Below are 24,192 nucleotides of genomic sequence, written 5' to 3' on the forward strand. Positions count from 1 at the left end.
GGCCAGGAAGGTGTGCTCGAAGCTGCCTCGGCTCTTGGCTTTGGTCCAGCCCGCAGCCCCTCTTGGAGCTGTCTTCTTCGACCCCCGATTGAAAACCTTTCCCCTAGGCCCTGATGTTGGCCATATTCTCTTCTTTAGAACCACAAACCTGGTCTCACAAACTCCAGTGGAATCTGAGACGTGGGGAAGATTGGTCCCCTCCGGCCTAGAACTGCGAAAAGGGTCATCCCTGATATTAATTAGTGACAAGAGACAGGCCCCTCTCCCATGTATACGGTATTTCCCTGACACCATACCCCTCCTTCTTCCAAAAATAATTTAATTACTCGGTGTTCTAGCTGTGAGCGAAGACCGCCTAGTCAGACTGGGACGCTCACTCATTAACACGTTTTCCTCCCCTCTGGTTTGAGTGTTGGGATTAATTACAAAGGGAATCCTGCCCTAGGGGAGAGGGGGAGGGGGAGAAGACGAGGGCCCGCGACTTGGGGCACCAGAGGAGAGGGGGGCCTTCTCCCAGGAAGCCTAGAGAGAGAGGAAAAAAAAAAAAAAACCCGGGTGGATGCGGAACTCCAAAACTTTTGGCTAATTTAGCTTTGCAGGTAGGACCCAGGGAATGTAGGCTAGAATAAAATATCTGGCACATTTAGGGCATTTCCAGTTCAGAGCACACTAAGAAACAAACCAGTTAGAGTTGCTAAAGTGCCTAGGAACCCAACAGGGACGAGCCCACCATAAAGTAGCTGTGGGAAGGCCAGGTTGCCCTCGGAGTGAATGAAAGCAAAAGTATTATTACATTATTACATTGCTGCTAGTACTATTTACCTTGTAACCTGCCACTTACCTAGAACAGTGCCGCTTCAAAAGCATCTTCGAACACGTTTCCACACCCCCACCATCTCCACCTTCCAATTCTGATACCTGCCCCTCCCAACCCTGTGATTAAGAAATCCCAGAGAAGGCGACTCCCAGTCTCTGTTCCTTTCTCTAATGGAGTCTTCCCTAAAACTCAGGCACATCTCTGTTATACATTCGAACCAGTCCCCAAATGAGGACAGATTGTCTTTGTCCGCATATGGCTGTTCAAAGGTGAAGAAGCTAAACAAACGCTGCTTCCCTTCAGCTCTGCCCAAACCCTTGTTTCTCTCCAGCCACTGTTCCCGCATATTAGCAAAGAACTTAGCGTTAAGACGACGTGAATGAAATACAGTCATAGTTTCAAGTACCACAGTCTCTGCAAACACAATGACCTTCCTTCACCTACGTCTGTCATGTGCCAGGCACTGGACTGCTCTGGGGGTCCTGTAACCACACCAGGAATGCAAGGAAAGAGCAGAACAGTGGAAGACAGTAAAAGGAGACAGAAAGACCTCAGAGTCCCCTTACCTGTCCAAAGCACACCTCCAGTGTTGAGCACTAGTCTATAACTTGACAGTGTTAGAACTGCCACATTACGTTGCGGGCAGGATCTCTTTTATGTTTAGTGTAAATTATATTCACATTCTGCCAGCTTGTTTCCCAGACCCGGAGACAGGCCCCAAAGAATTGGAAATGAGTTTCTGACGTCAGAATTACAAATGACTTTGTAGAGCGGGCCCCAGCTGAAGTTTGAGATGTAAGTCAAGATGTCACGAACGTACGTACGGGAGACTTCAGGATTGATGTCTGTTAAGTGTGAAACGGGAATACACTCAGTTCTTCCTCTCCTCCCAGAACCAGATGTAATTGAGAAGTTACATCTGCAAGGAGAGTACTGCCTTAAACAGGTGTCTGACATTAAATGTAATCATTCTAGTGCTTCCTATCCAACAACTCTCTGAACAAGCCTCCACTCTCGCCCTTAGAATGAATTTCACACATCTTCAAATCTCAGAGAGTAGTGAAGCCAAGACCCAAAGACAAGGGTCAGGCATTCAGGATCTGAAGGACTTAGCCTAATTCTTTAGGAAGAAGAAGAGCACCCAGGTAGGTGGCATCTAACCACAATTTTCCCTTTGAGGAAAACCTGCAGAGTCAGAGGGAGGTTGGAAACTAGGGAGGCCAGGAACCTGAAGGAATACATAGGGGGACAAATTGGACTTTGGGGGTTTATTTGTTTCATTCCATAGTCCAGATCTCTTCTGGTAGTAAGGCTAGTTTAGAATTTAAAACCCTCCTGTCAGGGATGGCCAGATGGCCATGAGAATGAATGGAAATCTGCAACTGATGGGGGTGAGGAGGTAGGGGGCATATCCAGGAGGAGACAGAGATCTGGGATAAGGGAGGCACCCAAGATTCAATGGGGGTGTCCTTAGTTGTGAGTCACAGCACTGGGGATATGGAACATGAAGAGGCCACCTCCTGTAGCCAGGCAGGAACCCTAGTGGAACAATACAGACACCAACCCCCCCCCCACACACACACAAAACTTTTGACCCAAAATTTATCCTGTCTACAAGAAATGCAGGGACAGGGCATGGAGCAGAAACTGAGGGAACGGCCAACCAATAACCGGCCCAACCAGAGACCCATCCCAGGGCCAAGCACCAATCCCTGATACTATTAGTGAGACTCTGTTATGTTTGCAGACAGGAGTTTACCATGGTTGTCCCCTGAGAGACTCCACCCAGCAGCTGACTCAGACAGATGCAGACAACCACAGCCAAACAGTGGATGGAGCTTAAGGGACTCTTATGGAAGAGCAGGAAGAAGGATTTCAGGCCCCAGAGAGGATAGGAACTCCACAGGAAGACCAACAGTCAACTAAGCTGGACCACTGGAGCTCTCAGAAACTGAACTACCAACATAAGAGCATACACAGGCTGAGCCTAGGCCTCCCTGCACATATGTAATAGATGTGCAGCTTGGTCTTCATGTGAGTCCTGAACAACCAGAATGGGGCTATCCCAAAAGCTGTTGCCTGTACCTGGGATATGTTTTTCCAGCTGGACTGCCTTGTCTGGACTCAGTGGGAAAGAATGCACCTAGCCTCACAGAGACTTGAAGTGCCAGGGTAGGGGAATACCAGGAGGACCCTCACCTGCTGAGAGGAAAAGGGGAGGGTGAGGTATGGGAAGGATTGTGGGAGGGGCAGTGAGCGGGATGTAAATTGAATAGGTAAAATAAAAAATAAAATTTTTTAAAAGTAAAACCCCAAGCTGGAGAGATGGCTCAGCAGTTAAGAGCACTGACTGTTCTTCCAAAGATCCTGAGTTCCAATTCCCAACAACTACATGGTGACTCACATCCATCTGGAATGGGATCCGATGCCCTCTTCTGGTGTGTCTGAGGAGAGCAACAATGTACTCACATGCATCAAGTAAATAAATCTTTAAAAAAAAAAAAAAAAAAGTAAAAGCCTCCTGTCTTAGCTTCCCAAATACCACCGTGTCTGGCTTACCATTCTTGGATGTTGAATGCATAGACACTTATTTCTTCAAACCTTAATTCTATTCACGCAAAAGTTAGTAATGAGGTAACAGAAATCCCTCCACAGAAACACAGTGCCCCAGTAAATTTCTAGTCAAACTTCCTGCCCCTCCCTGTTCCATGCCTCAGCACCTCTGGGGGTTTTTTTGGTGTTTTGTTTTGTTTTGTTTTGTTTTGTTTTGTTTTGTTTTGTTTTGTTTTGTTTTGTTTTGTTTTTTCGGGAATCTTGTTCGGGGAGGGAGACTCCTAGTATCAAGGCCTTCAGTAAAGGCTTGTTTAACTCCTCACCACTTCATGGACTTGGACAGCAAGGATGGCCAGGCACACATCCCAGAGGTTTCCCACAGGCTGTGTCTATCAGAGAAGACTTAACAAGCTCTAGAAGTGAGAGTAGTTTCTTGTCTAGGTTTTTTTTTTTTTTAAGATTTATTTATTTATTTACTTATTTATTTATTATATGTAAGTACACTGTAGCTGTCTTCAGATGCACCAGAAGAGGGCATCAGATCTCATTACGGGTGGTTGTGAGCCACCATGTGGTTGCTGGGATTTGAACTCTGGAACTTCGGAAGAGCAGTCGGGTGCTCTTACCCACTGAGCTATCTCACCAGCCCCTTTTTGCGGGTTTTTTGTTTTCTTTTCTTTTCTTTTCTCTTCTTTTCTTTTCTTTACTGTGAAGAGCCAGCTTGACTACGGCAGCTCTCATACAGGAAAAGCATCGTCCATTATCGTCTTGGTAGGCAGACATGATGTTGGAGAAGGAGCTGAGAGTTCTACTTCTGGATCCAAAGGCAGCAGGCAAAGAACTAGTTTGAGTTTTTTGAGACCTCAAAGCCCACCTCTTCGTGACACACTTCCTTCAACAAATCCACACCTATCCCAACAAAGCCACGCCTCTTAATAGTGCTACTCCTTATGATGGGCCAAGTGTTCAAACACGGGCAGTTGTAAGCTGCCCAATGTGGATGCTGAGAACCAAACTGTGGTGTTCTGGAAGAGCAGCAAGTGCTCTTTTTTTTTTTTAAGATTTTTATTTTAATTTGTTAGTATATCTAAGTACACTAGAGCTGTCTTCAGATACACCAGAAGAGGGCGTCAGATCTTATTATGGATGGTTGTGAGCCACCATGTGGTTGCTGGGATTTGAACTCGGGACCTTTAGAAGCGCAGTCCGTGTTCTTAACCACTGAGCCATCTCTCCAGCCCAGCAAGTGCTCTTAAACCAGGAGCCAGCTCTCTAGACCCTCTCTATAAAACAAAGTGGGAGAAATAGTTCCTAGCCCATTTTATGAAGACAATAAAGAAAACCAAATCTGGCCAGGCTAGTTGGTGCAAGCCCATTCATTATCTTAACTATTCTGGAGGTTGGACAGAAGGATCGTGTGTCCAAGACCTGCCTAGTCTACAGAGTGCTTTCAAAGCCAGGATGAGCAACTTAGTAAAAGCTTGCCTCAAAATAAAAAATAAGAAGGAGCAGGACACACATGTTCAGACATCACACACAATGACAAAGGGGGGCTGGGGATATAGATCAGTGGTAGAAGAGTACTTGCATAACGTGTGCAAAGCCCTTAATTAAAATTCCAAAGGTGAGAAGGGATCGATTATTTCTATATACACTAGTTGTCTTAGTGGCTGAGAGCTGTCCTAAAAAATGTTTATGTATGTGAGTGTTTTGCATGTGTATATGTCTGTACACCTCATTTGTGGCCAGTATTTGAAGAAGTCAGAAGAACCCACCAAATACCCGAGAACTGGAGTTACAAATGGTTGCCAACCACCGTGTGAATGCTAGAATCAAATCCAGATCCTCTAGAAAAGCACCCAGTGCTCCGAACCTGAGTCATCTCGCCAACCCTCAAGTGTAATGTTAAAGGAATACAACACAGCCCTTAACATTAGAAATGAATGGGCTGATGAGATGGCTCAGTGGGTAAGAGCACCCGACTGCTCTTCCGAAGGTCCAGAGTTCAAATCCCAGCAACCACATGGTGGCTCACAACCATCCGTAATGAGATCTGACTCCCTCTTCTGGTGTGTCTGAAGACAGTACTTACATATAATAAATAAATAAATCTTAAAAAAAAAAAAGAAAAGAAATGAATACACAGGCAATGAAACAGTTTAGCTGGGGGACACTATTGCAAGCCTATGTTCCCGACTACTTGGGACAGTGTCAAAAGGATGGCTAAAGTCTAGGAATGCAAGACCAGTCTATAGGCCATAGAAAGACCCTGTCTCAAAAGCAGGGAGGTTAGTGGGGCTTGAAGATGTAGCCCCATGGCAGAGGTCATGAGGCCTTGGACTAGGTCATAAAACTACTTTAAAAATATTATTTATAAGAGCATAAAACATACACAATGTGAATATAATAAAATGTTTAGGGTTACATCTAACAAAAAAATGTTCAAGTCAAGTTCACTGAAAGCTACTGAACACTAATTAGAGCAATCAAGGAGGGTCTAAATCATTGAAGCAGTGCATGCTTTCACGGATTACAAGACTCCACAAATTAAGATTTTAATTTTCAGCTGATGTGTATGACGATGGTACACACTTGAAACCCCAGCGTGTAGGAGGCCAAGGCAGGAGGATCACAGCAAGTCAAGGCCAGCCAGGGATTCGTCTCAAAATTTTAGCGAAAGGGCTGGAAAAAGGCCTGGAGAGATGGCTCAGCGGTTTAGAGCACTAACAGCTCTTCCAGAGGTCCTGAGTCCCATCTTAGTGAAGCATTTTCTTAATTGAGATTCCCTCCCCTCGAGTGACTTTAGCTTATGTCAAGTTGACATAAAACCATCCAGCACAGGAACTTACTGCAAAGCCTGATGCCTGAGTTTGATTTATGGAACCCACATGAGGGAAGGAGAAAACAGACTGCAAGTTGTCTGGCCACATGTTCACCTAGCACATGTGCATGTGCAAAAATAGACATGTGTATGTACCTACATACTAAGATAAATGTTTAAAGCTTTACACATTTTTAATGTCTCAAATCTCAACATTCTCAAAACAGGAATGCAGTTCAGTTGGTACAGTACGAGTGAAGAGTTTAGCATGAGTTGACCCTGGGTTCCGTCCTTGATACCGCAAACACTGGTCATGGTTCTGTACACCTATAATCTCAGGACTGAGGAGAAAGAGAAGGGGGAGATACAGGAGGAGAAGAAGGAAGAGGAGGAAGAAGAGGAGATAGGAGAATCAAAAGTTCAATGACATCTTTGACTACATAAGAAGTTAGAGACCAATCTAGGCTACATGAGACCTTGTCATGTAGAAGGAGAAGAAGAAGAAGAAGAAGAAGAAGAAGAAGAAGAAGAAGAAGAAGAAGAAGAAGAAGAAGAAGAAGAAGAAGAAGAAGAAGAAGAAGAAGAGAAAAGAAATGAAAAGGAAGGAAGAAATCTATAAAAAATATTGCAAAGTAATATTTTAATTGACTTTTATTAAATATATGGGATAATAGAGTGATCCATGGAGAAAATAAAGTTGGATTGCTACCTAAATTTTAACATCTAATGAAATACAGATAGTAGGGCTGCAGATAAGCTCACTGGTAGAACTCATACTTAGTATGCATAAGGCTCTGAGTTTGGCCTCCAGTACCAAAGGACAAGAAACGATAAAACAGTAATAATCATTAAGATATGTAATGTTTCTTTCTTCCTGTTATAATTTTAGAGCAGAAAAGACTAAGACCCAAAATACAAACATTTTTTTCATAAACTGGGACTGGTAACTCTCGCCCATGAACCAGCTGCTCCGGAGGCTGAGGCAGGAAGATCTTAAGTACAAATCTTACCTAGGTTACAAAGTCCCATCTAGACAACTTGGTAAGAGCTTGTCTCAAAATAAGAAGTAAAAATAGTACTGGATATCTAGTTCAGTGACAGAGCTCTTGTCTTTCCTTGGTTTAATCCCTAACAACACAAAATTAACTAACTAAATTCGGCATGGCAAAAAGTTACTGTCTATCATCCTGTGGCTCCTGCAACTTTGTAATTCTAAAGACCTTAGAATGAGTTAGAAAATTCCAAACAATCAAACAGAGAAATAATATCTTTCACATTATATCACTTTACCTAAGAAGTACAATTTAATAGTTGGATAATATCAAATGTCAATGAAGTCTTCCTATCAAGGAAATGGGACTCAACATGAGCTTAGTGTGGATATAGATCTGCGTGTTTTATATGACAAGTTGCATTGTTTAAAGACTAATTGGTTTATGAGTGCTCTATTTGCATGTGTGCCTGAATAACAGAAAAGGGCACTAGATCCCATTGTAGATGGTTTTGAGCCACCACCATGTGGAACTGGGAACTGAACTCAGGATCTCTGGAAAAGAAGCCAGTGCTCTTAACCACTGTGCTATCTCTCCAGCCCCTCCAGTTCCATTTTTAGGAATACAGTATGCCTTAGTTATGGTTTTATTGCTGTAAAGAAACACCATGACCAAGCCAACCTTTATAAAGGAAACAATTTAATTGAGGCTGCCTTACACTTTCAGAGGTTCAGTCCATTATCATTATGTCAGGAAGCATGGCAGCCCACAGGCAGATGTGGTGTTGGAGAATCTACATCTTGTTCCAAAGGAAGCCAGAGGGAAACTGTCTTCCACAGGCAGTCAGGAGGAGGCTCTTTTTCACACTGGGCAGAGCTTGCCCACTGGGCATCCTCAAAGCCCACCTACACAGTGACACACTTTTCTAAGAAGGCTACATGTATTCAAATAAGGCCACACCTGCTAATAGTGCCATTTCCCATGGGCCAAGCAGATTCAAACCACCACATTTTATTAACTAATCTTGTGATACACAAAATAGCATAATCAAGGATGTTTATTGCAGAAACTGGGGGACATCTTATATGATAGATTGCAGAGCATACACATAATATATGTACACATAAAAGATGAACTGTATATCATACACTGCATTTGAAATTCCATCCACTGTACAAAAATAGGGTCGTTGTGCCAGAATGCTCTCCTCAAGATCCATAGAGTATGGATCTAACAAAACCCCAAAAGCAGGCATGAGAAGGCCCCTTTGAATTGTTAGTCAATTCAAAAGACTTCCAAAACATTATTGACTATTTGCTGTTGCCCTCATGTGTCCCTCAGAGGTGAAACTAAATTCCTATTGCTGAAGACACAAGATTCAGAGGACCTGAGTTGGGTGGACCTGAAAGTCTCCTCCCTGAGGAATAGCTTTCATGTACAGGAAGATGTCATGCAAGCTTCCAAGAGAAGGAAGAAATCAACAGACCTACCCAGCCAAGATCCCTATGAACCACAACAATGACCAACGTGTCCCAATAACATAAGGGTGCAATAGTGGCACACATACCTTGGAGGTAATCATCAGCCCTCTAATTGGATTTAGGTCCTGATCAAGAAGAGGAAGAACATGTCTGGTATTGTAAATATAGCCAACCATCCAGAACAAGAGAAATCACAGACCTTGAAAGAGAACCTAAAAGCCACTCTATCAAACCAACATAATCCCCAACTGTATCCTAAATATTTCCCCTTATGCCCTCAGATAAATGTAGTTTTCGCCCCTCATCAAATAAACTTCTGTTTACAACAGAGGGAGAGCATTACAAAAATCACAACTGATCAAAATGCAAAGAACAAGAGACTGTGTGGTGCCCAGTCCCAGCTGATACACCTTCAACACAATACATGCATCTAAGACTTAGTGATCATTGCAAGAGAAGGGACAGAAAGATTGTAAGAGGCAAAGGAACAGAAAGTTTGCTGTAAGGTTATACCACCTAGAAATGCTAAAGAGGTTGCATCCCTGAAATCTCATCAACGTGGCTGCCTAAACAAGATCTGAACAGTGATACCCATAGATGTGCTAACAAGCAAGGGGGACGCTCAAGAGACTTCCCTCTAGACAAAGAACTACAGGCAACTAAGGAATGCTGAGAACAAGAGAAATGGTCTTCCCAGGAAAGAGCACACCAATTTGTTAACCAATACCAAGTGGTCAGCCACGAAATAATATACATAAGGTAACATTATATGAATTGAGTAAGATGTATGTGTGTATCAACAATTAAAGAAACAGAGGCCACGAGCAGAGAGTGCTCGTGGGAGGGTTAGAGGAAGAAAGTTAAGGGAGGGAGGGATGTAACTATATTGTAATTTCAAAAACTAAAACTAAATCATAATTTTTAAAAGAATAAAATACTAAAACACAGGTTCGATAAAAAGAGAAAAGGAAGAAAGAGAAAACATTGTAAGGTGTGCAATATAATATTGTTTGAAATGTAAAATATGCAGACTAATGCATTTACCGCTTCTATATACAAATACAGAAAGGAAAAGACTTAAAAGCGTGCACTAAATAAATGCCTGTTTATGGGCAGGGTGACAAGGTGACTGGGGTTAAAAATGGAAAAAAAGAGAACAAAAGCAGTGAGCAAGGAATAGAGGCAGTTATAGCAGGTACATTTTATGAAGAACATGAATATTTTTATTTTACCTCAAATAAAAAAAAATGGGGCTGGCAAGACAGCTCTGTGGCCCAAGGACCAGAGCTTGAAACCAAAAAGAGAAAACCAACTTCACAAGGTTGTCCTCTGGCTTCGGTGTGCACGCCATGACACAGGTATACCAAGACATAGGTGGGTCAAGATTCACACACCTAGCACACACAGCACACCGCATGCACACACAGGAATATCAAAGTTTAAAAACAAAACAAAACATTAGGAGCCAGTGAGATGACTCTCCAGGTAGAGAAGCTTGCCACCGAAACCTGATGGCCCAAGTGCTCATCCTGGGACCCACATGGTAGAAAGAAACAATCAACTCTAGTGAACTGTCTTCTGACCTCGATAGATGTGCAATGGCAGGTGCGCGTGTTCTCGTGGCTACATACACATGCAGAGATAATAATAAAGGAATAAATATAATAAATACATACACACAGTAATATATGAATAAATGTAATTTTTTTAATTTTCAAAAAGATTATGTGTAGGACCTGATGTGTACTAGCCAAGCACTCTATTGTAACTTTAATTTTTTATAAAAACCCATTTTTTAAAAGATTTATTTATTTATTTATTATATGTAAGTACACTGTAGCTGTCTTCAGACACTCCAGAAGAGGGAGTCAGATCTTGTTATGGATGGTTATGAGCCACCATGTGGTTGCTGGGATTTGAACTCAGGACCTTCGGAAGAGCAGTCGGGTGCTCTTACCCACTGAGCCATCTCACCAGCCCAAAAATCCACTTTTAATGATGATTTTTAAACATTTTAACCTCTCTTTTAGCCCACTACCCACCAGAGGTAGTGGAAAAGAAAGGATATGGGTGGGGTGGGGTTGGGGGTTTGCAGGGAGGAGGGAGGGAGGGAAGGAGAGGATCTGTTTAGAAAGGTTCTCTGGAGCAACTCCTGTCTGTGTTGTCTGGAAATCAGCAGTTCAGTTCACAGGTCAGCAGCAGCAGCCCGATCCACTCATAAACACTTCACGGATACACCAGCAGTCCAGTTCAGTAGAGTCAGGAGAGCAAACACGAATCAGCAGCAGTGGCACTACCTAGCAGAAACAGCCAGGCCTCAGCCTCAGCTTGAGTCAGCATCAGGGACCAACAGGAACACCAGAAGTTCTCAGCTGTGCCTCTCTCAAGGAAGTAAAGATCAGGGAAGACCCGAGACCCACAAGTGTTGCACAGCTAGCTGTACCAACAAGCCAAACTCAGCCTCTGCCACTGTCTGCTGCGTGTCTTGTCTCAGCACGTATGTCTGTCTCAGCTGACATCACTCTGCCAATCAGCCGAGTCCACAGAAGCAACAAAAAAGTGTAACACATCACCAAAAGATTTTTGATATATTTCTCTCTATGGAGTCCCAATAAATGTAACTCAACTACACAATATAAGGCAAACCAATATATATGTGCTGTTAAAAAAATCTTTTATCATGTGTCCTTTCACATATTTGTTTTAACAAAATATCCTTCCACCTATATCTATTTTAACTAAACGTTCTTTTATAAATCTGTCTTATTCTTTCATCTGTATCCATATCTACTTTAGCTAAACATTTCTTCACCCGTTTGCCCCCAACACCATCTAACCAACTTTCTAAAAAAAAAAAAAAAAAAAAAAAAAACTTTAAGTTTCAAGTTTCTACTTCATGCTACCATTGAGCTACATCCCAACTATTTTTTTAAAATGTTTATTTTAGTCTTTATGTGTATGTCAGTGAGTGTGTTTTTCGTGTGTGTGTGTGTGTGTGTGTGTGTGTGTATTTCACTTCAAATCACAAGAAAATTTTGAATTAAAAACAAATGGGTTTTTTTTTCCTTGCAAATTGGCAATATAAGAAAAGGATGACTGTATCTGTAGGATGAGCATATAGAGGAATGTGAACTTTCACCCATGGTTCAAAATAAAAGACAGATAAGCTGGCATGACGGCTCAGGCCTATGATGTGTGTGTGTGTGTGTGTGTGTGTGTGTGTGTGTGTGTGTGTGTGTGCACTCACACTCTCCTGTGAGGGCCAGAACGGAACATTGGCTCCCTCAGAGCTGGATTGCAAGTGTTGGTGAGCAACCTGATGTGGGTGATGGGATCCAGACAGTCCTCATGATAGTGCAGTAAGGGCTCTGGGCCACTGAACAACCTCTCCAGCCCTTCCCCTCCCTTTTGTAAATGTGGATTTTGAGATAGAGTCTTGTTAAATTGAGCAAGCTGCCTTGAACTTACTCTGCAACCCAAGCAGGCATTAAATTTGTACTCCTCTTGCCTCAGTCATCTGAGTAGCTAGAACTAGACCTATCCATTAGGCCGGCCTGGAACTTCCTGTGTAGACCAGGCTGGCCTCATAGGCATAGAGATCCATCTGCCTCTGCCTCTGCCTCTGCCTCTGCCTCTGCCTCTGCCTCTGCCTCTGCCTCTGCCTCTGCCTCTGCCTCTGCAAGTACTAGGACTAAAAGGATGCTAAACTTCTTCTAAATGACTGAAACAAAACTTTCAGCAAGCCTAGGACACATAGAAGAAATAGAAATATCCAAAAATGCATCAACTTCAAATCATAAGAAAATTTTGAATTAAAAACAAATTTCCTGGGTTTTTTTTTCCTTGCAAATTGGCAATATAAGAAAAGGATGACTGTATCTGTAGGATGAGCATGTAGAGGATTGTGAACTTTCACCCATGGTTCAAAATAGAAGACAGATAAGCTGGCATGACGGCTCGGGCCTATGATCCTAGCACCTGGGAGGCAGAGGCAAGAAGCAACATTGAACATTTGAAGCTGTCCAGTGCTTCCTAGTGTGACCCTGACTCAGAAAAAAAATAAAATAAAATACTGTCCTTTTTGAGGAACAATTGTCAGTACCTATCAAACTATTAAATGTAGGATCAGGAAGGAGGTTCAGTGGGTAAAATTGCCAGTTGTAAGATGAGCCCAATACTTTGAGTTCAGTCCCCAGAAACCATGTAAAAAGCTGGATGTGGTGGCCTAAATCTGTCATCCCAGAACTGCTGCAGCAAGAGAGGAGGCAGAGACAAAGAACAGCCTGGAAGCTCCCAGGCCAGGTAACATGCAGTGTGCACAAAGCGGCAGAAATAAGACAGGGTCTGCCTCAGCAAAGGTAGCAGCCAAGATGTCCTCTGACCCCACAAATGTGCCTTGGCATGTGCAGACCTGCACACATGCACACACACCTCAACAACAGATGTAAAGACCTCAAATATACATTCTCGTTACATTGCTTTCTAGGAATCTACTTTCGAAAATGTGCAGAGTCAGTTGTGGTGGTGCACACCTTTAGTCCCAGCACTTGAGAGGCAGAGGCAGACGGATCTCTGAGTTTGAAGTCAGCCTGGTCTACAGGCAAGTTCCAGGATGGCCAGGGCTACACAGAGAAACCTTATCTTGAAAAAAAAAAAAAACAAAAAATAAAAAATACAATTGCTTAACTGTGTGCATGGATAATCTGCAGGAAATAGTTTAAGAGATTACAATACATGCCTCATGTATGGGTTGTAAAAGTGGTGTTAGTCTCTGTGTAAGGTGTTATAGAATGTGTTTATAATATATCCCTAGAAGAAAACTAAACAGTGGCGTGTGTCTGTTAGTTTCTTTTCTTATTGCTGTGACTGACAGGAGCAACAGGTTTTAAGCCAGGGTTTAAGAAAGGATGCAATCCTGTGGGGAGGATGAGGAGTCTGACCACACTGTCTAAAGTCAGAAAACATGGAGAAACAACTGGTATCCCTATGGTATAATGGTGGGCTCTCCTGAAACTGAAGTTATAAATAATTGGGAGCTGTCATGTGGGTACCGGCAATCAAACCTGGGTCATCTGGAAGAACAGTGTTCTTAACTGCTGAGCCATCTCTCCAGGCCATAAAGACAACTTTATCTTATAATATTAAACTAGCGCTCCAAGGTTTACAAATACTTGTAAAATACAGTCTGAAAGAACCTTCTCAAAATGGCTAACAAGAGTTACTTTAGGGGACAGGCCTGGTGGTCTATGCCTTTAATACAAGCACTTAGGAGGCAGAGGTGGGCAGATCTCTGTGAGTTCAAGGCCAGCCTGGTCTACACAATGAGTTCCAGGATGTCCAGAGCTACAGAGAGAGACTCTTTCAAAAAAACAGAGAGGGAAGAGAGAGAGAATTACTTTGGGGAGGCAACAAGATGGCTCACGAGGTAAGGAACTTATTGCCAAGCCTGAAAACCTGAGTTTGATCCCCAGAACTTATGTGGTGGAAGGTGAGAACCCACTCCACAACTGTCTCCTCATACACACACACACACACACACACACACACACACACACACACACACACACACACTCACACACACACACTCACACACACAAACACATACACACACAAACACATACACACACAAACAAACACACACACACAGTGACATGTGCATGTTTGCACAAGCATGCACACACACGCATGCAGTTCAGGGGTTTGATTTGGATGTTTGTTCAAACTCCACATACTTAAGCACTCTTTGAATGGTGTGGAATAGACATGTGTGACTTTGTCAATTTTTTTACATGATTTAAAAACAAACAAACAACTAACTTGTAGATCCCAGTGAAGTAGAAAAAAAAAAAAAACCAAGATACAGCTCTGGAGGAAATAACTTGTGAAAGCCCCATCTGAGGAGAGAAACAAACCCATCTTGTCCAGGTGGGTAGCAGCAAGCAGACGCTGAGCCAACTCAACAGTCGGAAGCACTGGACCATACGAGCATTAATGACCCTGCTACAGATGCCGTTTTGTTGAGCACTGTCGTGCACCAGCGTGGGGACGTACATGCTATCCCTGGTAAGGAAAGAGCTGCTCAGAGACTTTAAAACATCTATCCCAGGTTACATAGACATCCACGTGAGAGAGCAATAAATCTCCATGCAGAGAGGGCAGCCACAGAGAGACGCTTACGCAGAGAAGGACCACAGTGGAGTGGGGTCTGCCTTGCTGCTATTGGAAGACGCCGCATCTCAGAAGGTCGTGGAGATGAAGGATGAGTAAGACTTACACAGATGAAGGTCAGAGCACAGATGCTACCGGGTAAGGGCTGATGAAGGAACCAGGCTACTCTACACACTGAAGTAGGACATATGCTGTGTCTTAGTGACGGTTTCCACTGCTGTGAAGAGACCCCATGACCAAGGCAACTCTTATACAGAAAACATACATGTGGAAAGCATGGCCGCCTGCAGGCAGACATGATGCTGGAGGAGTTGAGGGTTCTACGTCTTCAGGAAGCAGAAGAGGACTGTGTTCTGCGGGCAGCCAAGAGGAGACTGGAATTCCACCCTGGGTAGAAGCTCCACTTGCACAGGATCAAACTTCCTCTAACAGGGCCACACCGCCTCCAATAAGGCCACACCTCCTAATAGTGCCACTCCCTGTGGGCCAAGCATTCACACACCTCGTAAGTCTATGGGGTGGGGATGGGGGGCATTCCTATTCAAACCTCCACAGTGCAGCACTTGTCAGAGAGTGCTGAGTTTAAGAGAACTGCCAGACCATAAAATACAGGAATGGGCCAAGCAGTGGTGGCGCACGCCTTCAATCTCAGCACTTGGGAGGCAGAGGCAGGTGGATCTCTATGAGTTCAAGGTCAGCCTGACCTACAATGCTAGTTCCAGGACACCAGGACTAAAGGGAGAATCCCTGTCTTGAAAAATCAAAAACAAAACAAAACAAAACACCAAAAGAGCCGGGCGTGGTGGTGCATGCCTTTAATCCCAGCACTCAGGAGACAGAGGCAGGCGGATTTCTGAGTTCAAGGCCAGCCTGGTCTACAGAGTGAGTTCCAGGACAGCCAGGGCTATACAGAGAAACCCTGTCTCGAAAAGACAAAAACAAAAACAAAAAAAAAAAAAAAACCACCAAAAGATGGAGTGGCATCTCAGGCTGGGCAGAGTGGCTGAAGAGCTACCATGAAAAAAAAACAAAACAAAACAAAAACAAACCAAAAACCAAAACTTCATTCTTTGTTAAAGAATGTGAGTTTTATTCTAGAAATAATGGGTAGCCATGAAAAAGACCTGGATACAGAAGTGTCCTGGTTAGATTTGCATTGTGATTGGGTAAATCTGATATCAGACTACATGGTGGACTGGAGAAGAGAGACCCGGGAGGTAAGGGGAGCATCTAAGCAACTGCAGAACTCCTTGGAAAGAAAACAGAGGCACTGGTGGTCATGCGGGAGTGTTCAGCCTCATCTAGGAGATAGGATGGTAGCCTCTGAGGGCAAGCTGACGACAGGCTGCAGGGGGGAGGAAAGAGAAGGAAGGGGTGATAGCCAGGGCAATGGAATGGTGGTTGCCCGCTGTCAGCCCCGCTGGGCCGTGGCAGGAGAGGTGTGGGGAGCAGAAGATAAGATGCCTCTTTAGGGTAGAGTTGGAGGTCTCTGGAATGAGCTCTAGTAAAGAGACCCAGCTCTTCAGCTACAAACCCAAGAAGCAAATGTCCTAGACTGCTCCATAGAAGGAGCCTCAGACATCGCTTGTATGTTCTCTTGTTGCTTGTCTCTATTGCCACCACGCCCATCACAAACCCCATCTGACCTCTCCCACCATACCTGTGCACAAAGTTACCACAACCTATTGATTTACCATTTAAAGAGCTTTCCTAAACCTGTTTTCCTTTCCCCATTGCTACAGGCCAAATACAAAACTTTATGCAATTAGCTTTGCAGCAGCTGCCTAAAACTGCACCCTACATAGGTCTAACCCCTATAGTGTGTGTGTCTGTGTGTGCGTTACATATCACAATGTATCTCTATATTTAACTATATACAAGCTCTGTGTGCATGATATATATGATATATCATATATATTATATATATGTATATATACATATACACACACATATATATATGGGGTTGGAAGCAAGATCTGGTTGGTTGCCTTATTTACTTTTCTATTGCTGGAAGAGACACCATGACCAAATAACTTATAAAAGAACATATTTGATTGAGGGCTTGCTTACAGTTTCAGACAGTAGAGTCCATGACCAGCATGGCAGTGCACAGCAGTAGGCAGGCAGTCATGGCACTGGAACAGTAGCTGAGAGATTACATCTGATCCACAAACAAAGGCTGAGCTGAGAAAGCCAACTGGAATGGCATAAGCTTTTTGACACCTCAAAGCCCACCCCAGTGCACATCTCCAACAAGGTCATATCCCCCAACCCTTCCCAAATAGTTTCACCAACTAGGTACCAAGCATTCAAACATATGAGCTTATGGGGACTGTTCTCATTTAAACCATACTTGCTGTGTATCACAGGCTGGCCTTAAACTCAAACCCATGATCCTCTTGAGTACCTGGCCTATAGGAGTGTATCAGTATGCTTGCCCCAAAAGTGACACTTTAAAAAAAAAAGATTTACTTGTTTTATGTATACAAGTACATTGTCACTCTCTTCAGACACACTAGAAGAGGGCATCAGATCCCATTACAGATGGTCGTGAGCCACCATGTGGTTGCTAGAAATTGAACTCAGGGCCTCTGGAAGAGCAGTCGGTGCCTTTAACTGCAGAGTCATCTCTCCCACCCTCAGAGTGACATTAAAAAAAAAAAAGATTTTAATTTATTTTTAATTATGTGTGCATGTACACATAAATGTAGTGCCTTTAGAGGCCAGAATAGGGTGTCAAATCCCCTGGGCAGCTGTGAGCCTAGATGCTGGGAACAGACCTTGGGTCCTCTGCAAGAGCGGTGTACAGTATTAACTGCTGGACTGTCTTTGCAGACTCTTAAAGTGACATTTTTAACATAAAAAAATGATGGTGACACCTATACCCTATTACTGATTTCCTGTCAGTGGGTAGCAAGGACTGAACACTATCTGCCTTACCTGACCACTATCCATTCCTCTTCCACCTGGTGGTTTTGTTCTGGTAATAGCAAACTGGTTAGGAAAAAAAACAAGAACAAAAACGTTCTCAGGGATCCACACCCCTCACATCAATGCTGCCTTCTGCCTGGAATATTCCTGTCCCAAGGATCATTCCCTGGGAAATAGACGTGGCTTTTGTTTTGTTTTGTTTAGTTTTGTTTTTCCCTTAGCTACAAAAGCATTGGGATTGTCCATGCCCTGCTAGAATCCTGCTTTGTTTTGTCCTATGTGTTCTGTTTGTTATTTTCATTCCTGGCGACTGAACCCAGAGCCTCACACAGGCGTGGTAAGCGAGCAGCATGCTACTGCTAAGCCGCATCCACAGTGGGGAGCTGGGTTCCTTGATTCTGACACTGGACGCAGGCAAGTGCTCCCAGGTGTGAGGTAACCATAGGACTGCTACAAAGGTCTCCGATGATCCCACGAGAATTCTCAGGCTGGGATAGCCCACAAGAACCAGTCCTTGCATGCAGACGCCCCAGGGAGGGAGCTTCCTCCCTCCCAAGGCAAGTCCTGGAGAGAGAATCAGCACTCCTACACATGGGAAGAGAGTGCCTGTGTCCAGAGAAGGGAATCTGTGATGGAGCTCTTGGCAGCATGCAATAGCTCTCATTATAATCACCTTGCTAACCTTTGGGAGCCCATTTGCCTTCAGAATCCAGCTTGGATCTTACCTGTTCCAGCCCCCATCAGCCTTCCTTGTACCACGTCTGTTCCTTACACATATCTCATGCATTTCCAAGTCTATGCCCCCCACATCCCATCCTAAGTAGATTTGAGGGGAGTGGCACAGAGCCTGTAGTAGAACCTGCAGCAACGCTGGATACACATGAGTTTGCAGCAGATACATGTTGCACTGGACGAAATACAATCCTCTCTAAGACTATAAAAGGGAAGGCTGGATGTGAATGCCATGGAGGATAAAAAGAAAAAAAAAAAGAAAAAGAAAAAGAGTTAGATGGCAGACAGGCTGTGACCTCAGACCTCTCTCCCCTTGCTTCTCTTGGAAGATCAAGTGATCCATGCTAGGCAAAAGCTGGAATCTGAACTGAGAATGAAGTGGGTCAGAAACCAGAGGAGGAGGGGGACCAAAAACTGGAACATGCAAACAGCCATGTGGCTGATGGAGCTGAAAGAAAGAAGTAAAAGTCAGAGGGAAAGCAGACGCCTCAAGGGAAGTGGGGAAAACAGCTCCCTATTGGACAGCTGCCACCCAGGTTCTTACATAAGGAAGGGTAGGAAAGGACTGGACAGTGGCTCAGAGGATATGAGTGTGCACTGCTCTCGCAGAGGAGTACGGTACCCAGCACCCACATCGAGTATAACGCCAGTCCTGGAGCATCCAGCACTTCTGGCTTCCAGTGGTACCTACACTGTTGTGTGCAGGTGCGTGTGTGCGTGTGTGTATGTGTGTAAGTGCACACGCACAACTAAAAATAATGGGGGGGGGGAAGGGCACAAGAAACAAGCATCAAGATGTAGGTGCATACACACACCAAATGAAACGACCACAGACTTAAAGGATTTGAGATTCTAGTCAATGAATGCATAAAACGCAAAGTCTAGTCGATGTACCTAGTCAGTACCACCTTCCCTCACCTCCCAGGAACAGAATCCTGAGTTGCAGCCCCACCAGCAGTTTCTCTGCTCTTTGTCCCCATTTTCAGTTTCTTAACCCCTCTCTACCAGGAAAACGAAGACTGGGGGCGGTGGGGGAGACCATCTCTGCTAGTGGCCAGCAGGGGGCAGTGTTCAACAAGCAATGATTGAGATTTACAGCGGCCTGGGGAAGGAAGAGGAAAAGCCCCTTACAGCTGCCTCTGACACCCTTTTCGGTTTTTTCAACTCCTTGGCTATCTATCATTTCTCCAGTCCTAGCTTAGTATAACTCACAGACTTCTTACTCCCAACTCTCTAAAGAAGATTAACTCCTGCCCAGTTTTGAGGAACGCATGTGAGAGGCTTGAACTCAGGGCCTCTTCTCTGAGGATGTATGCATTCTCCCTAAAGCAGACACACACACACACACACACACACACACACACACACACCATCTGGTGGAAGAGCTGAAAGTCAGACCCTTTCGCTTCTATTGCTTTGCACAGTGAACAAACTATGCAGAAGTACAGGTTGGCCCTTAGTGCTCCCCGAGGTATCATTTGATATGTATTGTATAAATAGATCCGTGTGTCTGTCTCTGTGTGTGTGTCTCTCTCTCTTTCTCTCCGTGTGTCTCTCTCTCTGCCTCTCTGTCTCTCTCTGCCTCTCTGTCTCTCTCTGCCTCTCTGTCTCTCTCTGTCTCTCTGTCTCTCTCTGTCTCTCTGTCTCTCTCTGCCTCTCTGTCTCTCTCTGTCTCTCTCTGTCTCTCTGTCTCTCTCTGTCTCTCTGTCTCTCTCTGTCTCTCTCTGTCTCTCTGTCTCTTATTAAGTCAGAGTTTCTCTGTGTAGCCCTGGCTGTCCTAGACTATGCTGGCCTCAAACTCAGAGATTTCCCCCACCCCCACCCCCACTCCCCAGCTCTGGAGTTCTGGGTTTAAAACCCTGCAGCACCACTGCCGGCATACAGAGCACTTTCATGCAGACCCCATTTAATCCCCCTAGCCCTCTGACAGGCCTTGATTGTCTTCCCACTTCACAGGTGAAGAAGCTGTCAGGTGAGCAGGCAGTCTGTTTATTGTTGTGTGTGAAGGGTAAAGATGAACCAGGCGTGGTAGCCCACCCCTACCCCCTAATCCCAGCACTCAGAAAGCTGAGGCAGGAGGATTGCAGCAAATTCAAGGTCAGCCTGGGCTGAATAGTGAGAGGCTCTGTTTCAAAAATACTAATAGGAAGAGGAGGGGGAAGGGGGAGAGAGGGACCAAGGGAGGGATGGAGGGAAGAAGAGAGAGAGGGGGAGGGTTCGAGGGAGGAGTAGAGGGACGAGGGAAGGGAACTGGATCACCACCAGGCCTTTGGCTACCACGCATGGGCTGGGCTTTCCCCTCTAGCACAGCACTGCTGCTGCTGCCTGCTGCCTGGCCTGCTTCTCCCCCTACTCCACACCTCCCAGTCTTACAGGCCCATGGGTTTCTGTGTTCTTCTGTGTTAATGATCTGTAGAGGTGACTCTCTTGTTAGCTCTCGCCTTCCACCCGGTCTAACTTGAGAGCACAGACAAGGTCTTTAGAAAGAAGCAGGAAGATAAAGGATGGGCCTTCCAGGAAGAGGAAGAGGAGGAGGCAGGGAAGGCAAGCCCTCCTCCGGGCATTGAGAAGGAAGGGGTGGGGGGAGCTGAGAGAGAAGCACCGGCATTCTATGCCCAGGCTGTAAAGGGGCACAAACAGGACCCTCATTGTGTGGGCACAAAGGAGCCATATGTCTGCCAGTCTACAGCACAGTGTGTGTGTGTGTGTGTGTGTGTGAGTGAGAGAGAGAGAGAGAGAGAGAGAGAGAGAGGGAGAGAGAGAGAGGGAGAGGGAGAGGGAGAGGGAGAGAGAGAGAAGGAAGGGCTGGCTCAGAGACCCCATTATGAAGCCCTTGGGGTCTTGCCTTCTGCTGTCACTGACTTAAGGGCTTTCTGAGACAGAGGGCAGGGGAGCAATTATTATAGCAGACACAGGACTTAGAAAATCAGGGGCCTGTGGTCACCGGGGCATGAACAGCCGAAAGAGGGGCATGCTGTGCGTGGGAGCTAGAAGAGGAAAGAGGGGTGCCGAGTCAGATTGTCCCCCTCCTGGGTCCTTCATAACCTACCCTCCCACGGCACCACACACACACACTCTGCTCACAACCCGCTGCCTCTGGATCTGGGTTTTGTTTTCCTGTTTCTGTCTTCTTTCATTTTGTTTCTTCTTTGGGTTTTTGAGAGAGGATCTTGCTATGTAACCCTGGTTGGCCCAGAACTCTCTATATAACCAAGCCTGGGCTTCAAATTTGGGGGGGGGGGCTTCTCTTGTCTCCGCCTCCCTGGTCCTGGGAATCCAGGAGTCACCACACCCTACTTTCGAGCCCAGGAGCTGGTTCTGGAACAGTGTGAGATGAACCGTGGTGTTCTGTCCCTTTCCTTTCTCCCTGCCCGTTAGCTCTGCAGCCCCCACTTTTCTCTCCTTCCCTCAGCCCAGAGACTGCCATCTCCCTCACCACTCCACTTTGTATGTCACACTCTTCCCCCCCCCACCCCCGTGTGCCCCTCCTCCAATCTCCTATGCTCTCCTCCCTCTCTTTCTCCTTCCCTGTCCTGCCACGCAGAGCAGAGCGGCAGCCGGCAGCCGAGGCCAATTGATTATCTGAAGAAATTTGGAGTTAGCAGCAGAACAGCTGCAGCGGTCCCCTCTCGCCATCCTCAGGCCCTGAGGGACCTGGGAGGGGAGGGGCCCCTGACCCTTCCGCTCTCCAGCCTGGGAGGGACCACGAGGTGCTCCCTGAGCACAAGGCATAGTGCTCATACTTGGAATCACACCCCAGCCCCTGGGGCTTGGGTTATAATCCCAGACTATCATCATAGGAAGTCACGGTACCTTTCTCAATATAGGCACTTGTCTTTGAAACAAAGGATGTTAGCAGACATGGTGGCACACACCTGTCATCCAAGCTTTCGGGAGGCAGAAACAGGTGGATGGCAGGCTAAAGGCCAGCCTGGGCTAGTTAATGTGACTTTGTCTCAAAATAAGTAAATAAATAAACAGTTGAAGTTGTTGGGCAGATACAGTCGTGTACCCTTGTAATTCTAGCACTGGGGAGACTGAGGCAGAGGGATGGCCAGTCAGAGGCTAACCCGAGCTACATAGAGATACCTGGCCTTGAGGTTTGTTATAAGTTAAAGAAGGAAGGCAGGCAGGAAGAAAGGTAAGGAGGCAGGGAGGAAAAAACTGGACCTGGTGATCTTCCGGGGTCCTTCGGACATTAGTCTCTTGGAGTTCTCAGATTTCCCTGGTCTCAGTTCAGCCCACGCTCTCACCAGGCTCTGGGCATAAAATATTTCATTTAACTCACACACAAGGAAGCAGACATGGAATCTTGGGAGTTCCTTCCCAGCCCTGATCTAAACCCCTCTTGCTGATGGCATGCAGTAGTCATATCTGAAGCACCGGAGGACATCTCTGCATCTTCTCCCCACAGCCTTTACCTTCAGCCATTTTACAAGCAAAGCCAGGAGAGGCTCTCCCAGGGTCTCCAGCCAGAGTGTTTCACCTGAAGTGGGAATGTGCTCTAAGTGTCTCTCTACAGACTGGATTTTTCCAGCCCCTCTACTTGAATTCCTTTTTGTTAGACTGGGTGTTTCTGAGGCTGAACAGTTCCGGGTACTACAACAACCGCAAAGTTATTCTTGGAGTTAAAATCTATTATCCTAGAGCTCCATTTCAGTGACATTGACAATGACGTGTGTGGGGCCGCACACAGGACGTCCATTTTCTTCATTTAGTAATCAGGGATGAGAATGGTTTTTACCTCCACATCTGCTCTTTGCTTGCTTTGTGTTTGAGACGGAGTCTCACAGATCCTCAACAGTAGCTGAGAGTAACTTTGATCTAACTGCCTCCACCTTAGTGTGCCAGTATTAGAGGTGTCAGTACAACCCCTTTTATGTAACTCCAGGGAAAAAAATCCAGGTTTTCAGGCATGCTAGTCATATACTTTACCAACTTAACTGCCCTTAATACATACTATAATATATATATATATATAATATAATATATTATATATATATTTATTTATATAATATTCTAGCCCCTAAATATATTCCTGTCAAGACAGATAAGTGTGTGAGGCCTTTGGTCCCTTCCCCCTGTATATCTTCTACTTCCTTTGTAGCGTGGTCTCCAGACCTTTGCCTTCTTAATCATGCAGGGGTCCTCTCTGTTTATCTCTCCTGTTAAACAGGGGGTCCAAAAGAGCACCACCCATCAGGCTGGGTCTCTTTAGGGAGGCCAGCTATAGCAGTAAACACCTGTAATCCCAGCACGTGGGAGGTTTAACAGGCAAGAGCTCAAGTTTCAGATCTCCGTTAGCTATATGTCAAGTTTAAGGCCAGTCTGAGCTCCGTGAGATCCTGTCTTCAATCGATCCACGCATCCCCCAAAAGAAGCTACATCTGGGGTCTGAGTTTTAGATGTGTCCTTAATAGCTGTGTGACGGGCTGGTGAGATGGCTCAGTGGGTAAGAGCACCCAACTGCTCTTCCGAAGGTCCAGAGTTCAAATCCCAGCAACCACATGGTGGCTCACAACCATCTGTAACATGATCTGACTCCCTCTTCTGGTGTGTCTGAAGACAGCTACAGTGTACTTACATATAATAATAAATAATAAATAAATCTTAAAAAAAATAGCTGGGCAAGGTGTTCTCTGGGCTTAAATGTCTTTCCAAAATGATTTTAGGGGCTTCCTAGAATCCCTCTGATGC

Source organism: Mus musculus, chromosome 1 (genome assembly GCF_000001635.26).
Source record: "Mus musculus strain C57BL/6J chromosome 1, GRCm38.p6 C57BL/6J".
NCBI lineage: Eukaryota > Metazoa > Chordata > Mammalia > Rodentia > Muridae > Mus > Mus musculus.